At 36.6% G+C, this 9,984-nt stretch overlaps 1 protein-coding gene across 1 annotated transcript in view; it reads left to right on the top strand.

The window, feature by feature from the left end:
- The first annotated feature begins 238 nt into the window (after positions 1–238).
- Mef2c (myocyte enhancer factor 2C) overlaps positions 239–9,984 on the top strand; it is a 124,969-nt gene continuing 115,223 nt past the window's right edge. Inside the window, exon 1 of the mRNA XM_059276308.1 lies at positions 239–472. The gene's annotated coding sequence lies outside the window, so the exon portion shown is untranslated. The remainder of the gene's footprint in view (positions 473–9,984) is intronic.

Here is a 9,984-nt window from a genome sequence, read left to right as displayed (position 1 = left end):
TCTGGACGAGTCTGGCTACTTTTAATCCCACCGGCCACAGAGAGCCACTTTCTCCTCCTCCTCCTCCTCCTCCTCCTCCTCCGCTTCCTCCACCTTCCTCCTCCTCTTTCTCCTCCTCCTCTTCCAGCGGCTTCGGTGCGCGCGCGAATGCGCGATCCCGTGCGCGCCTCCCCCTCGCTCTCCCCCCCCCCCCTCGCGCGCGCACACACGCACACTTCGTCTCCAGCTCTCTGCTCGCTCGGCTCGCAGTCACAGACACTTGAGCACACGCGTACACCCAGACATCTTCGGGCTGCTATTGGATTGACTTTGAAGGTTCTGTGTGGGTCGCCGTGCCTGCAGCTTTGAATCAGGTGGAGAAGCACTTCAAGGCTGGATGAAGTAAAGATTATTGTTATTTTTTTTCTCTCTCTCTTCCTCTTTTAAGAAAGGAAAATATTCCAAGGACTAATCTGGTCGAGTCTTCCTTCATGTAAGTACCTCTGACATTTCTCAAAAAGAATAGAAATAGCTTGGGTATTGTCTCTGAAATCTGCACCAATCTCTTCCAGGCAGTAGGTCTATCCCAACTCCTTTTGGGGAGGCTTAAGTTCAGGCTTGTTGTGCATTCTTTTCTTTAGATTCCACGATTTCCTTGTGTGTGGCTGAAAGTAACTTTTTAGATAGTAGTATCTGTTTGCCATCCGTTATTGAAATCACATCTGACTCGTTCGTGTCACATCAGCTTGTTTAAAGTTTCATGAAGTTAGTTCACGTCATTAGCATGCTTGATAGGGTGGAGAACGTGGAACCTGGTGGATTTTAGAATTTCACAGACTGTTCTGTGACCTTGAAGTAGATGTCTTAAAACGTAGCCGTTAGTTCACTGAGGAAAGATGTTCCTGTAAGTTGCCCCCAAGAATGATTTGCCCAGGGTTTGGATTCGGAGCCACTAGTTCTTGGGATGGCTTTAAGCTACAGGGCTGTCTGCCAGGGGCCACCTTTGTGCATCCTCTGCCCTCACCAAAGTGCTGGCTTGAGAGAGCTTAATTGGTAGGGACCAGAAGCAGTGCCCTGGCCATGGTAGTCTATGCATTTCACAGTTCACGTTTGGATTTCAGCATATGCACTGTTGTTTAGATCAAGGGAAATACTAAGCTTTTTAAAAACAAGCAAGACTGAGTCCCTTAGCCCGCCTTCTGTTTGGACTTCGGATGAAAGTTACCAAACTAAGTGACAAAGTTAGCCGTGAAGGAAGTCTACAGAGACGGAGCACATTGTTTATTGTATTATTATGTATTATGCAAGTGTTTGAGTCCAATGCTAATGTTATTTCCTTTCCAGAGCAAGGCCACCAATTCTTAAGGGAAATTTTATATCTGAACCATTTTGTACTCTTTTAGATGCTATAGTTATTCTTTGTGAAAAGGCTTTCCCTCATGTTTTTGAAATGGATGTCTTTCATAAGAAATACTTTATATGTAAATACTGACAGTGTAAGTAGAATCAGACTCTCTGCTGGTTCTTTAACTGGTCCTCGGTGGAGAACTGCTTTGACACCAAGTGCATTTTACTATTGTTAGCCTGATAGTAACTCTAACAGTAACTGTCTTAGGAAATACTTGGTGAGTGCGTATGTTTTCTAAGTGCTGTAAAGGAAACTCTAGTTGCCTGCCCATGCCTATCCAGAAGAGTGACCGGGCTCTCTGTCACTGGCACCTTGCAATGGGATTGTGGTTGCAGAGTAAAGATGTGTATGTGGGGCATAATAATTCCCCTCCCCAGAGCCTTGCTAGGGCGTGCAATGTGACCACCTGTGAGCCAAGCTGAACCTGCTAGCCAAACCAATTTCAGCCTTAAGTCCTTTAGCCATTTTCAGTTCACAGCTGAAATATCCCATTTAATTTTTAAAATAATGTCAGTTTGGGCTAGTCTTTTAAAAAAAAAAAACCCTTCAGTGTGTATCAGTCTGGCAGAAGTGGAGTTTTGTGCAGCTATTGATTCGATTATAGAAAATGCAGGCAACAAACCACATCATTAACATCCAGTACAAGCATGAAATTAATGATTAAGTTGAGAAGTAGTCCAAAAGCAAGGGCATGGTGGATAGAACGAGATGTCCTTACCGCCTCTCTTAAGAGGGAAAAATCCTTAAGTCAATGAGTTTTGTATATTATTTGAAGGATCATATACTTAATCACGAATCATATTTTAACCTTGATTCTAAAAGTATTCATCAAAACATACTTTACACATAATTTTTGTTTAAAATTTGGTTCCCCATCAAGTTAAAGGTTCAATAGTTGGCAGTTACCTTTACTTCAGGTTGTGCTAAACTTTGTTTAAAAAAAAAAAAACTACCGTTCTTATTAATATGGTCTACACAGCTTTGGAACGTGTTGTATAGTTTTCAGACTCCTTATTAAAAACATATTTTACTTCATTCATTAACTACGCTGTTTCCATCTTGGTTGCTGTGCATGTGAATGCAGCAGAGGATAATAGTCAGGTGTGCCATTTATTTCTTATTAATGTTGAAATAACAAATGGCCATATCATAATAAGAAGCAACTTTCTTCCCTTTTCAAAGATAATCATATTTTTAAAGTGTATAATCATGGACATTAACTTTCCCGGGAACAGATACTAAATAACCACAGGAAACTTCAGTCACAAAGGCTTGCTGTAACTTGCCTCATTTTTTTTCTTTATAAACAGGTTTATTTTGCAAAATTTGGAGGAATTTATTCATTCCAATAAAAAAGTAACTAATGATTCCTGAAAATTGAATCCTGAAAAAAACAGTATACTCTATAGCTTTCAAATATCTTTTAATTTTTCCTTGGCCTTCACTTTACTCAGTGAATAAGCTGAACGGGATACAATTATGTCTTCCTAATAAATTATTCATTGTATTTAAATTTCTTTAATAGAGAACTATACTAAATAACTCTTTGGTAAATGTTAACCTTATCTTTTAAAACTTTCTTTTGTTTATTGTTGTTTATTTTGTGGTTTTATTTCCCAACTCTGTGAAATATATTTTAGACTATGAAACCTCAGAAAGTGACAAAAATGGAGAAATATCTTTACAATAATAACTGTAATACATAACAAGAAATAGTTATTAAACAGAGAACCAAGGTTTTCAGGGCATGATACAAAGCAATGTGGAGAAATTTAATGTGCAGTTAAGGCTCTCAACGTGGATTGCAAAAGGATTACTAATTAATTTTCAACTTTTTTTAATAGCATCTTTTAAGAAAATGTCTCCCAAATGATTGTCTAAGCTTAGAAAAGCATGCGTGTTTCTTTTGCACGTACACAGTGATGGTTTGGACCAAATGAGGGGCTTTCATCTCTGATGCTTAGTGAATATACCACATGGGGAAGAAGAGCTGACTGGGATCCCAGCCTCGGCACTATACCTTAATCCCACGGACTCTCCAATGTTCCTGCATTCAGTACAGCTTGACTTTTCACTGAGATCTGTTACCTTTAAGAAATCAAATCAGATCATAAAGGCAAGTCATAAAACCGAAGCAACAACACTGTACACCTTACAAAAGGCAGATTGCACAGTTCACGTGTTATTGCCGATTGCTGAGGAACAGCAAGACACTCTGATTCCAAATGACGGCTAGATAAGTATGCCACAACCCTGTTGCTTCATCGTTAGAAAGAGCAGTTCAAACAGTGGAAAACTCAGTGTTCACATAATAGGCTTTCAATACTGCAGTGAAAGAAAGTATGCTCCTTTATGTGCTTTCTCGTTGCTTAAATTTTAAGTTCTATCAGTTCTCTATGAACAGGCGTCAAGTTGTCTTGTTTGTGTGAAATGCTTACCATAGAGCTTAAATGCATTAGGCTATTTCAGAAGTGTTGTGTGGAATGCAAAGCAGAATTGGCTAGAAATAAAACATCCTCATGGTATTGAATAATTGATCAGAAAATGCATAATTGTCAATATCCAGTGTGTTGTTCTGTTACCAAGTATATTCTTCATCAAAATGAGTAGTTACGTAGTTATGAACCAATACATGCAAAATACATCTTGATAGGTGTTTATTGGTGAAATAATATATATGTATATATGTCTGTTTTATGAATGTTATATAAACATCATTCTTTATGACAAAATATAATGGTTTAAGACTTTCTTAGAAAATAGCTTTACCTGTAGCATTTTAAAACTCCAACTTCACACATCCAACACTTCAGTAATTTCTTGTTTCTTCTAAAATTGAAGTCCTTTTTTACCCTACTGATGCCTCCTAGTGTCTCACACAATAAAACACTAATGAGTCATCCATAAGTGTAAACATTGCATTTTCATTGCCTACATCTTCTGTGATATATAAAGTTAATATTTATGTGTTTAATTTTCTGTGCATTACTATAATAAGATAGGATGCTGTAGTGAATGAGATGTTTCATCTGTAGATTTATGACACATGTAGGTTTACTTCAACTTTAACAACATTCTGCCAAGTGTAATAAGTTTATATGTTCAGTTACAAGTCATGTAATCCTTCCTCATATTCATTATTATTGCACAAGAAAAAAATAGTAGATCTTCCATTTTGTAGACCTATAGATTGTATAGCTGAGTTCATCATCTAGTGGCTGATAAAAAAGATGGTAAAAGAATTTATTGCATTTAAGTAAAAACTCCCTCAAGAGATACCAACTTTTGTTAACTCCATGTGTTTACAACATGCAAATTTCTATGTGAACTCTGCATTTGAAAGGTTAAAACAGTAAGAGTAAAGATAAGTACAAAAATATGTGCACAAATATTGTTTCTCATAAAATAACAAAAGAAAAACTTGGTTAGGGAGTAGATGTCTCTGTGTGATGGAAGGGAGGCTTATTAGAACATAATTTCTCATGACTCACAGAGTGCTTTCATGAGATAGACGTTAGTGGACATCAACTTCAGTGCAAGTTTTCTATCCTTCGAATCTTAGTAAAGACTCGAGATATTATTGCATATCTGTGACTTCTGGCAGCTCAGATTCTACCTAAGAAAACTGGCATTTGAACTTGTGATTTTTTTCTTTAATACAGTTATGAAAGTGACATTCCCCTAATAGTTCAAAAGCTTGTAACATCTATGAGCTTCCTCCTGGGTTGTCACAGTGCACGTGTGCACACCACATCTATGACTTTCACTAATACAGTGTTCTGAGGACCCAAGTGCAAATGCTAGATCTGAGCTTAGTTAAGTCTTGTTTCACACACACACACACACACACACACACACACACACACAGACAGACAGACAGAGACAGACAGACAGACAGACAGACAGAGAGGTGGGGGAGGAGGGGAGTTAGTTTCTGCTTAAAAATACACAGAATAATAGCAACATCTGCCAATTGATTATTTTGTTCTAAGTTAGTCAGTGCTACAGTGTTATTACAATTCTTTGCCTGTCGGACAAATTTCAAAGATGTAAGGGGGTGTGCTCCTTTCTTTTAGGGAAGGAAACATCTAGGAAGGGGCGGGCCTTTCTCACAGGAGCCACATTGCTTCCCTCAGAGAACTGAAGCAAGTATGCGGTATGGAAGAGAATGGCGCATGAGAAATAGGATGATTTGTAATGATCTGTTCTAGCTAGTGAGCAGAGAAAACCATCAAGATTTGTTTTCCTTGAAAAACACCTCCTGTTGGAGGCTTAATAATGTTCAGCGCTGAAAAAGACCATGAAACAAAAAACTAACATTTTCAGGGCTCATGCCCACAACTCTAAAGTACACTCAAATAATTTTGACAACCATCACATTGTGTGTAGTACTAAGACATAAAAATAAAGGTGCTAAAGAATATATCCCCTAACCCCATGGTGAGAGTATAGAGATAACACTAAAATGCCTATGTTCTTTTTGTCTGTTAAGAAAAATAATGTTTCTGACAAAGAATACTATAGTAACATATAAGAATATTGAAAAGATAATATGATATATTATTATTTTACTCTTTTTTGCTCTCACTGCCCAAAAAAGACACCTTCTTATTAAGGAAGGAATTTATGTTACCTGTTATATAAATCTATAGTTTAGCTTCATCGGCAAAACAAATGACATTTGCTATTACTATAATATGTCTGTTATACATTGCTGTTCTATTCTGGAAATCCAATCTCGGTATTTATTTTATTTTTAAAATACAACCACTGTAAACAAAATTCAGAGTACACATGAAGATAAATTTCTGAGGGCATTGTACAGGAAATCGGTGACATGACAAGTAATAAATGCAGTAAACTTATTATAAAGAAAATCTGTAGGAATCAGTACTCTTTAATAATGTACACATTTGAGAGACATTATTAATTCTTAATGCAGAAAATTTGAAATGAATGAAGCAGTGATGTTCATCCTGCCTATTGAATGACAGTGCAGGTCTTCAAGTGACGGTTTAAATGAAGTCCCTTCAATGTATAGTGACTGGAGGACGTGACCTGTGAAGCAGTTTCTAGTAGGAAGCTGCTTTCTCCAAACTGCATCCTGAGCATCACTGATTCTCTTCCTGCACCTTGTGAGAGATAACATACATATGAAGATGTTGCACATTGTTTAAGGATACTGTGAGTTTCCAGCATGTTGAATTTTGAATATTAGACATGGTCCTTTGTTAGAGGATGTGAAGTGCTTAAAGGAAACCAGCCTAAAACTACATTTAAAAAATATGTATCTGTAATATTTTCAGCAAGTTAAAATGATAACAATCAAATGCATCTGTTCTTCAAACTTTAAATATTGGCACCTTTGACTTAAATATGCTTAGTTTTATGAAATTAGACAATAGATTTGTTAGTATAAGTGATAGGAAAAGATAAGGAAATTTGCCTAGTAGGGTAATAAAGTTGACTTTTCATTTATTATCTCCTAATTAATTGTTGACCTTGTGTAAGGTACATAACAAACTATTCTGGAAAGCAGATATGATTTTTTTCATGCACCATGAAGGATTGGGATTTCTTTATAGTAATTTTGAAGGTGTGGCTATTTAGCTGAAATATTCACTGGAACATTTTATTTTTAGAAATCATGGTCACACAAGGAAGGCTTTATAGAACCGACTAGCTAATTGCAGTCAAAGATCTCTTTAATGAATGAACACACACAGAAGAACACATATTTTAAGAATATAATGGCCCTATATTTTTTAAATTGCCACACTTTTTATATCAGAACAAAACATATGTGTCTAAGCAGATGTTTTAAGTTATATCCATCGTGTAGGTGAGTCTGTAAATGTACAATTTGACTTAAATGGCTTTGTGGGAAGGTAGTTTGAGGAGTTTAAAAAGAAAAAAAAAAGGAAGCCCCCAGTTACTATAGTTTCAGCTCCTTCTTTTTTAAAAACAGTAATTACACTCAGGATAAAGAAAGAGAAATAAACTCTTTTAATTCTAACATCCACACAGTTCCTGAGGTAGAGCGGGTATATTTTTATTCTTGTGTATGCAGGGCAGGTACTGGCAGCCCGGCTACAAAATGAAAACTTGCTGGCTGCAGACCAGATACAGTGCACAGCGCCACATCATAAACTTCCCTCCTCTGTCTCAGAGTGATTTCAGCCCTAAGCAATGTCCTTTCCCTCCAGCGTAGGCTGAGCAGCAGAGGGCCTCCTTCCTGAGCAGTGGCTTTGGGAAAGGAAAGGCTTGCGCAATGTTTCCCTTCTTCAACTTGAACACTCTGCCTCTTAGATCACTAAGAGGTGAACTCAAAGTGGATTCAGTATGTTTCCTTTTGATTCCCATATAGCAGTGTAGAATACATGAACCAGTAGGTGTGAGTCGGAACATGGGACTGCCTCCCCACCCCCGTCTACATAGTACATGAAGGCCTGATCAGATACCTGTGGGGGTTTTGTTGTTGTTCAAAGAGAAATATAATGGTTTCTTTTCAGTGACACTTATGCCTTGTATTGCTGATAGGCCAGATCATTTTGTGATGCAAATTAACATCAAAGATTTTTTTTCTACGTATCTCATGAAATAGCAATGTTTCACCACAATATGTGGTGCTGCTATGATTTTTATTGATAAACATTCACATTTTTAATAATAATTCGGTCAAAATACAAAGTACAAAGAGGGAAAATACGTATAAGTAATTTTACTAGTATCATGTTAAGTCAGTTGATTTCTAAATATCTGCATTTGTAATCCTTGCACTTGACACTGGTCTGAAACGTCTACTTCTCTTTGGCACATAAAGTAACAAATGTTTAAAAGTGGCTTTTAATTGCCAGTTACACTTTGCACACTTACCAATGGGCTTCTTTTCTTTAAATCCTATTAAAAATAATTTCTAGCTGCCAGAGTAGTGAGTTCTCATTTGTGAGAGGTGGAGTCTGATTATTGCCAGCACACCTTTCTAAAACTAGCCTTCACCTTTGGAAATATATTAAATGGGACCCTTCAAGAGAAAGTGTTACTACATAATAAATATTTTTTCCACTCTTATTTTTAAACTAAATTATTGCTTTCACAATGTTCTAACAGGGTATAAATCTTAGTTTAGTCAGTAACAAACTAAACCAATTATTAATTATCTAAATAACGTTGACTGAACACTCCAACAAGTAAATGTAACTTCATGTTCCTTTAAAGTAGATAAATAGGATTGTTTTCATTTTATTTAAATGTCAAGAGCAACTATTTTTCTGTTAATATCAATACATACATTTTTCTAACAAAGTGTTAAAAGATTAATATAATAGACCTTTTTCAGAAAATGTAAAAGGAATCTCTTGAGAATACCTGTGAGCCAAGCCCTCTAGCAAGAGAGAAGAAATGTTGAACTTTGATGCATATATTATAAATATAGGCAGGAGTAAAAATGATATTTATTGTGTTAAAAATTAGACATCCCATTGAAAATTGTGTAAATCTTTGATTTTGCTTTAATTTAAAATACAGCATGAAATTTCTTTGTTTTCTTAGGGTAGTCCAAAATGGTATAAAAGTTTAAATCACCACCCTGATAAACATTATTCCACCCACTGTCAAGTTTCAAGTATGGAGATTTTAAATAGAAAATACACTATATCATTATATAAACATTATACAATCTATTCTTGATTTTAATGTCTGACTCTCTTAGCGTTGTATCAAGTAGGTAGTCTTGTGAAGCATTTTAGACATTTTAAACTATGTTATCCAACAACTTCTCCAAGGTGCCTGATTTCCATCCATATTTGAAGAGACTTACTAAGTCATTGGTCTTTTAGTAAAGGGTTCTGTGACCAGGGACATAAAATCTATGTTGTAGATTCTCTCACCCTTCTTTGTTAACTGTTAATAAGTCAAAAATGTATACATCCCGACCTAATTCCATCAGGATTATGTTTCTTCACTAAACGAAACCAGCTAACCTGGTTCTTTGAAAAAGCAAGTGTGCATGATTTGACTTACTGGATTTCTTGGAAGCCCATTTAAAGTTTGTATAGGTTAGTGCTTAAGGAAATAGTTACCTACACTTTTCTTTCACACTTGATCTTTTCTCCCTTGACGTAAACTAAACCCAATTTCCACGGTGACGTGAATAGGTTTCCAAGGGACGGCATGAGTTTCTCAGTTCCCAGTGCTGCTTCCTTGTGGCTCCTGGGTCCAAACAGACTGACAACGTCTCTTGATCTGGCTGGAGAGAGTGCGGGCACTGTGTGAGCCATCTCCTTCTCTTATTTAATAACTCAAAAGAAACAGTCTTAAAGATTCCTCACTTGACATTTTTTCCCTTTTGGACCCTGTCTGATCTTCTTCCTTATCAAAAAAATACATCATTTGGGCTTGTGAAAGCATGTGCACTTTTAGCTTGCTTTGACTACCCATGTGTGACTGTAGAATTGTCTCAGGTGTTAACTTATTTCCTTACACTTGAAAGACTGGTGTGCTTCAACACAGGACAATATCACGTGACAAAAGAGCTCCGTGCACTGATCTTGAAAGAGTAAGGACTACAGAAGAGTGTCTTCATCACAAGCTGCTGT

Source organism: Peromyscus eremicus, chromosome 11, assembly GCF_949786415.1.
Source record: "Peromyscus eremicus chromosome 11, PerEre_H2_v1, whole genome shotgun sequence".
Classification (NCBI taxonomy): domain Eukaryota; kingdom Metazoa; phylum Chordata; class Mammalia; order Rodentia; family Cricetidae; genus Peromyscus; species Peromyscus eremicus.
Note: the sequence above shows the minus strand (reverse complement) of the source record. Positions and strands in the feature narration are given on the sequence as shown.